The 14,163-nt window shown below is 38.0% G+C and overlaps 1 pseudogene; it reads left to right on the top strand.

The window, feature by feature from the left end:
• Nucleotides 1–11,699: 11,699 nt before the first annotated feature.
• LOC143668777 (SWI/SNF-related matrix-associated actin-dependent regulator of chromatin subfamily E member 1 pseudogene) lies at nucleotides 11,700–13,930 on the top strand (annotated as a pseudogene).
• The last annotated feature ends 233 nt before the right edge of the window (nucleotides 13,931–14,163 follow it).

The following is a 14,163-nucleotide window of genomic DNA, read 5'->3' as shown; positions in this document are numbered from 1 at the left end:
GTAACTGCTAAAAGAGCTCACAGTATAGGAGCTTTTACCATAGACCATCACCTGATAACATTTACTCTTGAATTCAATTCTCACAGTTTGCACATTATAGTTAGTCCATATTAGTAAGGTGTTACAATGTTTGTCTTTTCATTTCTGGCTTATTTCACTCAACGTACTGATCTCTAAGTTCATTCACCATTGCATGCCTCACAACCTTATTCCTTCTTGTGGCTGCTCAATAGTCCATTTTAGGTACATACCACAGTTCCCTCTTCCATTTCCCCAGTCAATGAACCCTTAGGCCACCTCCATCAACTGCAAGTCATAAAAACCAGTGTGTATATGTCCATCCCTGTCCCCAATCTCAGGTCCTCCAGGTATACACCAAACTACGGGGTTGCAGCATCATATGGCCACACCATCCCTAGCCACTTGCAGAGTCACCACACTGCCCTGCAAAGAGGAACACCTCTCAGCTTCCTTACCAACAGTGAATGGTTACATCTCTCACTCTCTCTCCACGTTTTCTCCAGCTCTTGTCTCTCTCTCTTCATTTTTAGGGTTTTATTCACATATCATACAATCCAACCTAAGTAAAAAAATCAATAGTTCCCAGTATAAACACATAGCCATGCCTTTCACATATCATACAATCCAACCTAAGTAAAAAAATCAATAGTTCCAAGTATAAACACATAGCTATGCCTTCACCACCACACTCTATATGAAGACATTTCCGTTTCTTTCACAAAGAATCCCATAACCCGCCCCCATATCCCCTACTTATTGACATTTAGCTTTGGATGTTACTTTTGTTACATTCAATGGAAACATATTACAATGTTATTTTTAACTTCAGACCCTAGTTTGCATAGATTATATTTCCCCCCTCCATATACCATCTTGTTTTTAACACCTTGCAATGCTGACAGTCATTTGCTCTCCCTCATGCAAAAACATTCTTATATTTGTATATTTAATCACCATCATTGTCCACTGTAGTCATTCTGTCCCAGTCTTTATATTCTATCTTTCCTTCTGGTGTCATACATGCCCCAGCCCTCCTTCCTCAACCATAGTCATACTCATCTTCATTCAGTGTACTTATAATAATGTGCTATCTTCAGGTAGCATTGTCCTGTCCATTTCTGGATCTTTACAATCAGTCCTGTTGAACATTCTTTACCTCTTAAGCAGCAACTGCCCAATCTCTACCCTCTATTTATCTCCTGATAACCTGCTTTCAACGTTCACTCTCAAAGTTCTCTCGATATTAGTTCATTGTAGTGAGATTGTATAGTAATTGTCCTTTTGTTTCTAGCTAATTTCACTCAGCATAATGTCCTCAAGGTTCATCCACGTTATTACATGCTTCATGACTGTATTCTGTCTTACAACTGTATAATATTGCATCATATGTATATACTACTGTTTGTTTAGCCACTTGTCCATTGATGGCTTTTTCTATCTCTTGGCAATCATTAATAATGCCACTATTAATACTGGTGTGTAAATGTCTGTTCATGTCCTCGCCTTCAGTTTCTCCAAATATGTACCTAGTAAAAGGCTTGCTGGACCTTATGGAAATTTATACCTAGCTTCCAGAGGAACCACCAAACTGCCTTCCAGAGTGGTTGCACCATTCTACACTCTATACTTACTCCCAGCAACAGTGATTATGTGTTCCTCTTTCTCCACACCCTCTCCAGCATCTGTTGCTTTCTGTTTTTTTTGTTTTTTTTTTAATTTTTTATAATGGCCATTCTAGTATGTGTGAGATGATATCTCATTGTGGTTTTGATTTGCATTTTCCTAATAGTAAGGTTGAGCATCTTTTCATATGTTTTTGAGCCATTTGTATTTCTTCTTTGGAAAAATGTCTGTACATGTTTTTTTCCCCATTTTTAAATTGGGTTGTTTGTCTTTTTGTCTTGAGTTTTAGAATCTTTTTATATATTCTGGGTATTAAACCCTTATCTGATATGTGGTCTCCAAATATTTACTCCCATGGCGTAACTGCCTTTTTACTTTCTTGACCAAGTTATTTGTTGCATAAAAGTATTTAATTTTGAGGAGATCCCTTTCTATTTCTTTTTTCATTGCTCATGCTTTGGGTGAAAGATCTAGAAAACCACCTCCTATCACATGATCTATAAGACTTTCCCTACAATTTCTTCAATAATTTAGGAAATATATTTCCCTACAATTTATTCAATAGTGTCCACACAGTTTCTTCAAACGTTTAGGTCTTTGATCACTTGAGTTAATTTTTGTATAAGGTGTGAGATGGGGGTCCTATTTCATTCTTTTGGATATGGATATCCAGTTCTCTAAACACCATTTATTGAAGAGGCTGCTCTGTCCCAGTTGAGCTGGCTTGACTGCCTAATTAAAGATCAATTGTCCATAGATGAGAGGGTCTACTTTTGAACACTCCATTTGATTCTGTTGTCAGTGCATAGATCTTTATGGCCCACCATGCTGTTTTGACCACTGTTGCATTATAATATGCTTTAGAGTCAGGTAGTGTGAGACCTCCCACTTCATTCCTCTTTCTCAAGATGTTTTTAACTATTTGGGGCACCCTCCCCTTCCAAATAAATTTGGTTATTGGATTTTTCCATTTCTGTAATTTGTTGGGATTTTAATTGGTATCGTATTGAATCTATAAATCAGTTTGGTAGAATTGACATTTTAACTATTTTGAATCTTCCAATCTATAAACCAATGTGTCCTTTCATTTATTTAGGTCTTCTTTGATTTCTTTTAGCATTTTCTTGTAGTTTTCTGTGTTTAAGTCTTTTGTGGCCTTGATTAAATTTATTCCTAAATATTGGATTCTTTGGTTGCTATTGTAAATGGAAATTTTTTTCTTGATTTCCTCTTCACATTGATCATTATTAGTATATACTAAAAAAGATCTCTGGGTGTTGATCTTGTACTACTGATTTCTGGATGTTGTTGTACCCTGCCACTTTGTTGTACTCATTTATTAACTCTAGTAGCTTTGCTATACATTTTTTTAAAAAAATTTTGACATATAGCATCATGTCATCTGCAAACAGTGAAAGTTTTACTTCTTCCTTTCCAATTTGGATAACTTTCAGTTCCTTTTCTTGTTTAATTACTCTAACTAGAACTTCCAGCACAATGTTGAGTAGCAATGGTGACAGTGGGCATCCTTATCTTGTTCCTGGTCTTAGAGGGAAAGCTTTCAGTCTTTCCTCATTGAGTATGATGTTAGCTATGGGGTTTATATTTATCCCCTTTACCATGTTAAAGAAATTCCCTTCTATTCCTATTCTTTGAAGTGTTGTCACCAAGAAAGGATGTTGAATTTTGTCAAATGACTTTTCTGTATCAATTGAGATGATCATGTGGTTTTACCACTTTGTTTTATTATGTGACATAGTATGTTAATTGGTTTTCTTCTGTTAAACAAGCCTTGCATATCTGGAATAAATCCCACTTGATCATGTTGTTTGATTCTTTTAATGTGCTGCTGGATTCGAGTTGTGAGTATTCTATTGAGGATTTTTGCATCAATATGCATTAAAGAAATTGGTCTGTGATTTTCTTTTCTTGTTATATCTTTGTCTGGCTTTGGTATTAGGGTGATGTTGACTTCATAGAATGAGTTAGAGAGCTTTCTCTCCTCTTCAACTTTTTTGAAGATTTTGAGCAGGATTGGTACTAATTCTTTCTTGAATACTTGTTAGAATTACATGTGAAGCCATCTGGTCCTGAACTTTTCTTTTTGGGGAGCTTCTTTATGACTAAGTCAATCTCTTTATTTGTTTTTGGTTTGTTGAGATCCTCTATTTCTCCTCAAGTCAATGTTGCTTGTTCATGCTTTTCCAGGAAATTGTCCATTTCATTTGTGTTGTCTAGTTTATTAGCATATAGCTGCTCAAGTATCCTCTTCTTATTTCCTTTATTTTTCAGAGTCAGTAGCTATGTCCCTGCTCCCATTTCTGATTTTAGTTATTTGCATTCTCCATTCTTCTTTTTAGGTCAGCCTCTCTAACAACCTATCGATTTTATTGATTTTCTCAAAGAACCAACTTCTGGCTTTGTTGATTTTTCCCTATTGTTTTCATGTCCTCAATTTCATTCATTTCTGCTTTAACCTTTATTATTTTTTTCCTTCTGTTTGCTTTAGAATTAGTTTGCTGTTCTAGCTCTAGTTCCTCCATGTGAGCAATTAATTCCTCAATTTTTGCTGTTTTTTTTTTTTTAACATAGGTATTTAGGGTAATAAATTTCCCCCTCAGGACTACCTTTGGTGCTTCCCATGAGTTTTGATATGTTGTATTTTCATTTTCATTTTCCTTGTAATTTCTTACTTCACTCACTAGCTGTTTAAATGTGTTGTTTAGCCTCTATATATTTGTGATTTTGCCAGTCCTCCACCTGTTATTGATTTCCAGCTTCATTCTATTATGATTCAAGAAAGTTTTTGTATACTTTCAATCTTTTGAAATTTATTAAACTTGCTTTGTGACTTGGCATTTGATCTGTTCTGGACAATGATCCTTGTGCATGTGAGAAATATGTGCATCCTGCTGTTGTAGGGTGTAATGTTCTCTAAATGTCTGTTAAATCTAGTTCATTTATCATATTATCCAAAACCTCTGTTTCCTTATTGATCCTCTGTTTAGATGTTCTATCCAGTATTGATCCTCTGACTAGATGTTCTATCCATTGATGAGAATGGAGTATTGAAGTCCACAACTATTATTGCAATTGTGTCTACTTCTCCCTTCAGTGTTTTCAGTGTGTGCCTCATATATTTTGGGGCATTCTTGCTCAGTGTGTAAATATTTGTGATTGTTATGTCCTCTTGTTAAATTGTTCCTTTTATTACTACATTGTGTGCTTTGTCTCTTTTAATCATTTTACATTTGAAGTCTAATTTGTCAGATATTAGTATAGCTACCCCTACTTTTTTCTGGTTGTTGTTTACATCAAATATCTTTTTCCAGCCTTTTACTTTCAACCTACTTTTGTCCTTGGGTCTAAACTGAGTCTCTTGTAGACAGCATATAGATGGGTCTTGTTTTTAAATCCATTCTGCTAGTCTAGGTCTTTTGATTGGTTTCTTTAGTCCATCAACAATTGATATTATTACTATAAAGGCAGTACTTTCTTCTACCATTTTGTCTTTTGGATTTTATGTTATATATATATTTTTCTCTTTTTATACTTCCTGATAGTCTTCATTTCTACACACTTCTCCAGACCTCTCTCTCCTGTCTTTTTCTATCTCCCTGTAATGCTCCCTTTAGTATTTCTTGTAAAGCCAGTCTCTTATTCACAAACTCTCTCTGTGACTGTTTGTAGGAAAATATTTTAACCTCTCATTCATTTTGTAAAAGATAGTATTGCTAGGTATAGAATTCTTGGTTGGCAGTTTTTCCTCTTTCAGAATCTTAAATATATTATATACGACTGTCTTCTCACTTGCATGATTTCTGCTGACAAATCCTCACATAATCTTTTTGAACTTCCCTTTCATGTGATGGATTGCTTTTCTTTTGCTCCTTTCAGAATTATCTCTGTCTTTGAATTTTGACAGTCCGATTAGTAAGTGTTTTGGAGTAGGTCTACGCAGATCTATTCTGTTTGGGGTATGCTGCACTTCTTGAATCTGTAATCTTATATCTTTCATAAGAGATGGGAAATTTTAAGGGATTATTTCCTCCATTAACCTTTCTAACCCTGTCCCCTTCTATTTTCCTTCTAGGGCTCCCATAATATGTATATTCATGTGCTTTATATTGTCATTGAATTCCCTGAGACCCTGCCCATATGCTTCCATTCTTTTCTCTATCTTGTGTGTGTGTGTGTGTGTGTGTGTGTGTAGGATTTCAGATATTCTGTCCTTGAGTTCATTAATCCTTTCTTCTGCCACTTCTGTTGTAAGTCTCCATTGTGTTTTTCATCCCTTCTAAAGTGCCTTTCATCCCCATAAGTTCTGTCATTTGTTTTTTCAAGCTTTTGAGTCCTTTATGGTAGCCCAATGTCTTCATATCTTTTGCCATATCTTCTTTCAACTCATTGATTTGATTTTTGCATTGATTTAGTATGTTTGATTGAACATTAATTGGTTGTTTCAACTTCTGTATCTCTTTTGAAGTTTTAAGTTTATTCATTGATTGGGCCATAGCTTCCTATTTACTAGTATGACTCATGAATTTTTTGGTGGTGTCTTGGCTTCTGATTTCCTTGACTAATTTATTATAGAGGTTGTTTTCACTCTTTTACCTAGGATGTTGGTTGGCTTTGTTCTCAGTTTTTTGTTTGTTTGTTTGTTTTTGGTATTCATTTCAGCTTATTCTAGACCTATAGCATGGTTTCTATTAAACTATTTAGAATTTCTCAGCTCTTGTTTTTCTAGTTCTTGCCCTACCTAAATAGAACTTTTTTTTGAATGGTCTCCCCAGATATGATTGACCCCAATCAGATTTTCCCAGACAACACAGGTCCAGATCTCAGGAGGAGGGTGTAATCAGTATCAGGTTTCCCTGGGTATGAGACCTAGCAGGTTGTCAGAGATTCCTGTGAAGCCTCTAGACTTTGTGCTTTTCCTTTCCTTCCCAGAAAGGTGGTACTTATCAGCCTGCCGCTCCCCACTGGCGTAAAATGGTGCCATGTTTTTAATTCTAAGAAGGCCCTATGCCAGGGGTGTAGTTGAAACAGAGGCTGATGTAGAAGGTGGGCTTAGTGCTTAGTTCCTGGGGTCAGATTTCCTGGATTGAAGGCTACCAGTCATGCTGGGCCCCATCCCTTTTTCTTGGGGAAGATAAGCCCTTTAGTGAATTATATCCTTCACTTGACTTGTTACTTTGTCTCTCAAACCTAATCATAATTCTGGCCTTGCTTGGGTTAGGGCTGACAATTGAAAATGCCTGAGGCTTTCTCTAATGAGCCACTTAGAAGAGTTAAAAAAAAAATTAAAAAGAGAGAGAGAGAGAAATCTCTTTTCAGAACCAGCTCTCAGCCCCCAAGTTTTGCCTGTCAAGAACTGGAATTGGTACCTGGCACTCTGTGCCTTGGGGCACAAACCTTTTTCAGTATTCAGAGTTGGGCTGACTCCAAAAATCTTATTATTTTTCTCACCAGTCCCACCTCCTCTCTGAGGGGAGAAACCTCAGGATTTCTTTTCTGCTTGTTCTTTGTTTATCTGTGCTTGGAGCCTGTATTCAGCAGTCCAAATGGGTTAATTAGATCCACAACTGGAGCTTGCCCTCCTTGCTCCCAGCAGAGACCTCTTCTTTTTCACATGGGCAGATGTTTCCAACAAAGCCTGCCATGCCAGTGGGGGAGGAGCACCTGCCTCCAGATTTTGTGGGTTTTTCCTTTACAATTCCGTGCTGTGATCTTGGCCCTTCCACCTATTACAGACTGGTGTGTGATATGTGTCTGGTTATGGATGTCCCCCAGACAGTTGTTCCAGACACTTCCTGGCTACTTACTAGCTGCTCTAGAAGAATAACTAAATTCCACACTTCCTTACCCCATTTTGGTTTTAATTTTTTCTTTGGTTATTTAAAAGAGAGTGTTTTTGTTTTTAATGTACAGCTTGCTAGTAATTTTAATGAAAGTGTAGACAAAAAAAAATCATCTATTTATCCTCTTTGGAATTTATTGAGGCTTTTTGTGTCCCTGTATATGGTTTTTTTTTGGTGCATAAATACATGAAAAAGAGGGTGTATTCTCTAGTTTTTTTTGAAAATAGAGTTGGTATATCAAATTAAATCTACGTTATTCATTATGTTACTGTGGTTCTATAGTTGTACTTATTTTTTACCACTAGATCTGTCATAGGCTATGCAAACATCTTAAAATCTCTTGGTCTTACATCATGGGGTGAAGGTCTCCCTGGCAGCATGGGAGATGACTCCCAGGGATGAGTCCGGCCCTGGCATTATAGGATCAACAATGCCATCCTGATCAAAAAGGGGAAAAGAAATGTGACAAAAAAGATATCAGTGGCTGAGACAGTTCAAATAGATTGAGAGGCTACTCTGGAGTTCACTCTTGTGCAAACTTCAGTTAGGCATTGCTACCTGTCATAACTTGCCGAACTCCAACCAAAACAATTCCAGCCAATCCTAAAGAGCACCTATGGTGATTTATAAGATTCTACCAAGGTTCCTTGCATTAAGGGTCCAAATGGGTTCCTGGACCAGATAAGTCCTTTAACTTAGAGGACCCAGCCTCTCCAGGACATCTGCTAGTTCCATCTCCCTACTCCATATTAATGACAGCCCTTTCCAACATGAAAAAGTTAGAATGAACATAGCCCAAATACCCCTAAAGAGTGGGAGAAAGATCAAAGGTGATGGTGGAGTTATACAGAGAAGGAAGGGTTTAACAAACGAGTATGATTGCTGAATCATTATATTGGTATTAGCTTTAGTCTCTAGCATCTTAGAGCAGCTAGTAGTGAAAACCTAAAATTGTGGAATTGTAACCCATTCCAAACTCTGAAATCTGTTCTACAAGTAATTGTGCTGTGCTTTGAAATTTATTGCTTTTTTGTATATATGTTATTTTTCACACACAAAAAAAGAAAAAAAAGGTTGATGTGAGGATAAAAAATATATATATTTATTCCTTTTAGTTGTCAATGTTCTGGAACAGCTAGAAGGTAAAATCTGAGATGATGGTATTGTAGCCCATGACAAACTCTGGGATCTGTCCTGTAACTACTTGTTGAAGGGTGCTTTGAAAACGATCGCTTTTTTATTTATTTGCTTTGTATATATGTTATATAACACAATAAAAAAGTTTTGTTTTTGTTTTTTTGGCAGGCCATGGTGATTCAGTGGCAGAGTTCTCACCAACCATGCTGGAGACCTGGGTTCAATTCCCAGTGTCTGCCCATGCAAAAAAAAAAAAAAAAAGACTTTTTCTTTTTTTTAAAGAAAAGAAACCACACCTAAATAGAAAAAGAAAATCGTGGTCTTAAACAATGTATTTTACTTCTTTTTCATGCTCCATAAAGACAGTGGCCAGGTTGATTTTTCAGCTGGGTTCTGCTTGGCTTGGCTTAGCCTAGCTCCACAGGTCCTATTATTTAAAAAAAAAAAAAACATATTTCATTTTGTAGGTCATATTTCCTTTACTCTGTTTATGCACTTATTATAACTTAAAATTCTTGATTCTGTTTCTGTTTTTTAATGATCACCATAACTGATAAACACTTAATCCTGTTTACAGAGTATTTATACCAAAATTATATATTTCCACTTCATCACACTTATTCTTCCTTGCCTTCACCATCAGTTGTAATATTTTTACACTATTTATCACTAGAGTCAGACTACCTGGGTTCTAATCCTCTCTTGACTATTTTCCAGATATGAATGTTTAATATTAGATAACTTACTTAACTTCTAAACGCCTCAGTTTCCCCATGCTTAAGATAGTTATAATGGTATTTCATATCTCTTTGGGCTTTCAGGAAGATCAAAAGTGTACTTAGAATGAAGCTTGGTGCTAAAAGTGCTCAGTTAATGTCATCTATTATTATTGTAACCTTTAAATATTAATAGTTTTTAAAAACTATGTAAGAACGACAACTTTCTAAAAAGTATTTCTTCTAAAGGACAAGCAAAAAGAATTTGTGAAAAAGTCTTTCAATGGGCAGGTACCTACCTCCATTTCCCCACTTAAAAATATAATGCTCTTACGTGACTCAAAACTCTCATCATATGAAATACATTCTGTGAAAGGTCTTCCTCCACATGTTTCCCAGACACTTAATTCTGCTCTGAAAACCATAGTTAGTAGTTGTTTTTGTGGATTCTTCTGGGTCTCAACCACTCTAATTTTTTATTCCCAGCAGTGAAAGATAAGGAACTCAACATTTTAAAAACTTCTTCCCCTTCTTTTTTTCCTTCCAACTTCTGTGAGAATGCTTGGGGAATAAGAACACTTGGGGAAACTACAATATACTCTTTGAAAGCTTCTTTATACTTGAATGAAAATTTGAGCAAGTATAAAATTAACAGGTCAGAGTCCGGTTCTGGGTGAGATGGCGTAAATAGTGCCGCTGGATTTGGGGAAAGGGTCAGAAGTCAAAGTACCATCACACAGGCAGTGAGTCTCCCCACCTGTTGCCCTCTGGTGTCCCCTGGCACTCAAATGCATCTTGAAACTTGGAACTGTGTCTCACCAACAGAGAGTGCTCCAGGAGAAGCCCTCCATTTATTACCTAAGAAGTAGGGAAAGGGTCTTCCAACATACAGAGTAAGTAGAGAGAAATCCTCCATTTTCTTTCTCTTTTATTCACACTCTCATGCTCCAGCCCCTAGGTAATTTCATGCTAGCAACAGCAGTTACAACAGTGGCCTGTGAGAGACTAAAACCTCAAGGGAGTTTTTTCCCTCACTGTGGTCCCAAGAGAGTGGGACAAACCTTAATGCATTTTTTTTTTTTTTTTGCATGGGCAGGTGCCGCAAAACCCTACTGCTTTTTAAATATGTTTTTCCTCTCACTCATTGGCCTGGGATGCAGCTGTATTTGCAAAAGGGAAAATTCCCTGAAAAGGGAAGCCCAAGGGAACCAGAAACTACTGTGGAAATCTTGGAGAGGATGGTACCCAGTAAAGTGACCCTATAAACTAATTTAGGAACTTCAGGGCTTATCCTGAGTCATCTATGCATGGAGTTGACCGTAATTGGCACAGGTAGACATTGAGAGCTGAACTACAGGATAGACTGCCACCAGGTACCATAATGGCAGCAGCATATATACATGTAGGAAAAATTGCAGTAGCACTGAAAAGTTTTTGAAAATACAGCCCACAAAAGGCTAACAGTCTTGTCTGAACTTGTGGCCTGACCCTAACCAGATTGAGTGCTTAATTAAATAAATTGCAACATTCTCCATAAAGTTTAAATAAGATAAAGAGTCTTATAATATTCAAAATGCTCAAGATACTATCCACAATGACTGGCCATAGGAAGAAACAGGAAAATTTCAATTTTCATGGAAAAAAAATCAACAGATGCCAAGGTAAAGATAACCCAGGTGTTGAAATTATGTGGCAAAGACTTAAAAGCAGCTATTATAAACATGCTATAACAAGTCATCACAAACAATCCCAACAAAGAAGTAGAATATATGAAGAAGAACTAAAATGAAATTTTAGAACTTCAAAATATAATAACTGAAATTAAAAACTCACTGGATGGGCTTAATAGCAGAAAATGTGTAACAGATCTATTTATATCACCAAACATTGAAAATGACATAAATACCCTTCAGTGGGTGAATGCATAAACAAAACTATCCAGCTGATAGTTTTACGGTTGTATGGTAGATCCATACAACCAAATGCTATTCAGTAACAAAAATGAACTGTTTGTTGCTCAACAACTTGGATGAATCTCAAAGACATTTCGCTGAGTGAAAAAATCCCTGTCTCAAAAGGTTATATAGTATATGATTTCATTTATATGGCATTTTCACAAAGACATAACTCTAGTGACATAACTGATCTGTTCCCAGAATCTGAGATGGGGGGTGGTGTGAATGAGGAGGAATAACACAAGGCAGGTTGGTAGGGATGGAGTTATTCTGTATTTTCATTGTGGTGGTGGTTATGTGAATCTCTACAGGTATCAAAGCCCATAGAAATATACATCAAAAGGGATCCATACTCATTCTTAAGGAACTGAGGACTTAATCCCAAAATGTCAAAAAGACCATTTTATGCCATGTCTCCTGCTCCAGCTCCTGCGACACCAATGCCCAGCACACCGGGGTTTGTGGTTTACAGACCATACAGTCATCTTGCCTACAACAACTATGGCTGAGCACCGACAGCTGGGTTATGGCATCCTCTGCTCTTATGATTCCCAAACCCCCAGAGCCACCAGATAAGCTGCTGATGCCCTACATGAGTGTCATGGTCAGGTTCATGTGTCAACTTGGCCAAGTTGTGGTACCTGTTTGTCTGGTTGGGCAAGTGCTGGCCTGTCTGTTCCAATGAAGACATTTCATAGAATTAAATCATGATCACGTCAGCTGCATCCACAGCTGATTCCATTTGTAATCAGCCAAAGTGGAGTGTCTTCTGCAATGAGTGATGGTTAATCTAATCATGGGAAGCCTTTTAAGGAGGATTCAGAAGAAGCAGATTCCATTCCTGCTTTGGCTTGTGAGCCTCTCCTGTGGAGTTCATCCAGACCCTCCATCAGAGTCGTCGGCTTCAAAGCTTGCCCTGTGGATTTTGGACTCTGCATTCCTGCAGTCACGTGAGACACTTTTATAAATTTTGTATTTGCGAGTCTTCCCTGTTGATTCTGTTTCTCTAGAGACCATAGGTAACACAGATGGCCTTTATAAAGGGGATTTACTAGGTTGTAAGTTTACAGTTCTAAGGCCATAAGAATGCCTAACCTAAGACATCTGAGAAAAGTGCCTTTACTTAAGAGGAGCTGAGGAATCTGGACCACTTCTGTCAGCTGGGAAGGCAAATTGCTGGCATCTGCTGTTCCTTTGCTTTCTGGTTTCAAACAGCTTCCCCAGGGCATTTTCTTTCTGAATCTCCAAAGGCCTGGGCTGAGCTGTGAGTGCTGAGATGAGGAATGCTGAGCTGCTTAGACTGTGCTATGTTGAGTCTTTCATTTAAGCACCAGCCAATTAAGTCAAACGTTATTCATTGCAGCAGGCACGCCTCCTAGCCGACTGCAGATGTAATCAGCAACTGATGAGGTTCACATACCATTGGCTTATATCTGCAGCAACAAAACTAGGTACATTCACCTGGTCAAGTTGACAACTGAATCTAACTACCACAATGAGATATGGCAGAAAGTTCTGGGGCCTAGAAAGGGTTTCTAACCCTGACCTAAAGTTGTGGGAAACTGGCAAGGTTATTGGTGGCATGTGGCGAGTTCTCACTGATGAAGAGAAACAAGAATATTTAAATGAATCCAAAGCAGTAAAGAGAGCGTACAGTGAATCTATGCAGGCCTATCATAATTCCTCCACATACTTTGCTTACATAAATGCAAAAAGTCATGCAGAAGCTGCCTTAGAGGAAGAAAGTCGACAGAGCCCGTCTCACCTGAAGAAAGGAGACCCTTACATGAGCACTCAGCCTGTTGAAGATCCAGATGATTATGATGATGTGAAGCTACATCCATCACCCGTTTCCAGAGAAACCACTGCCTCATCAATGAAATCCTTAGCGAGAGGGTGGTACCAGCTGTTCGGTCAGTTGTCACGACAGCCAGAATGCAGGTCCTCAGGCGACAGGTCCAGTCCTTAATGGTTCATCAGCGAAAACTAGGAGCTGAACTTCTTCAGATAGAGGAGAGACACCAGAAAAGCAGAGGAAATGCCTGGAAAAGCACAGATTCATTTAACAATGAACTTAAAGCTTATGCGGTTTGAGGATGAAGTGGATATGGAGAAAAATGTGGCTGAAATTGCACAGGCAAAGGAACAGGCCTGCAAAAGCCAGGAGGAGAGGGAGAAAGAGGCAGCAGAACAAGCTGGACGTCGTCAGAGCAGTATTGTTCCTGAGCAAGAACAAGCAGCTAATACAATTGAAGAAAAGAAGGATGATGAGGGGCCGGCCACGGTGGCTCAGTGGCAGAGTGTTCTCACCTGCCATGCTGGAGACCTGGGTTCAATTCCCAGTGCCTGCCCATGCAAAAAAAAAAAAAAGAAGGATGATGAGAGCATTCAGATGGAGACAGAAGAGACACACCTTGAAGAAACAACAGAAGAGAAGGTCAACAGAATGGTTAAGAAGGCGCATCTACTGAGGACAAAGAGTGAGCAGGAGAGGGTTGACAGTATGGCAGAGGGAGGAACCAGTGATAGCTCAGAGTGCAACAGTGTAGGAGCCTCCAACCCCATACCAGAAGAGGAGAAAAAAAGAATAAATGTTGCCTTGTTTCATGTGCTCTAAATACTTTTTTAAATGAAATATATATATTTTTGGGGCATTTATTTTTAAAGGGGTCCATTGTAGTATGTTCTAGTTTGCCAGCTGCCGGAATGCAATATACCAGAAACAGAACAGCTTTTAAAAAGGGGAATTTAACGAGTTGCTAGTTTACAGTTCTAAGGCCGAGAAAATGTCCCAATTAAAACAAGTCTATAAAAATGTCCAATCTAAGGCATTCAGGGAAAGATACCTCG

Source organism: Tamandua tetradactyla, chromosome 25 (assembly GCF_023851605.1).
Source record: "Tamandua tetradactyla isolate mTamTet1 chromosome 25, mTamTet1.pri, whole genome shotgun sequence".
Lineage (NCBI taxonomy): Eukaryota > Metazoa > Chordata > Mammalia > Pilosa > Myrmecophagidae > Tamandua > Tamandua tetradactyla.
This window is presented reverse-complemented; position numbering and strand designations above follow the sequence as displayed.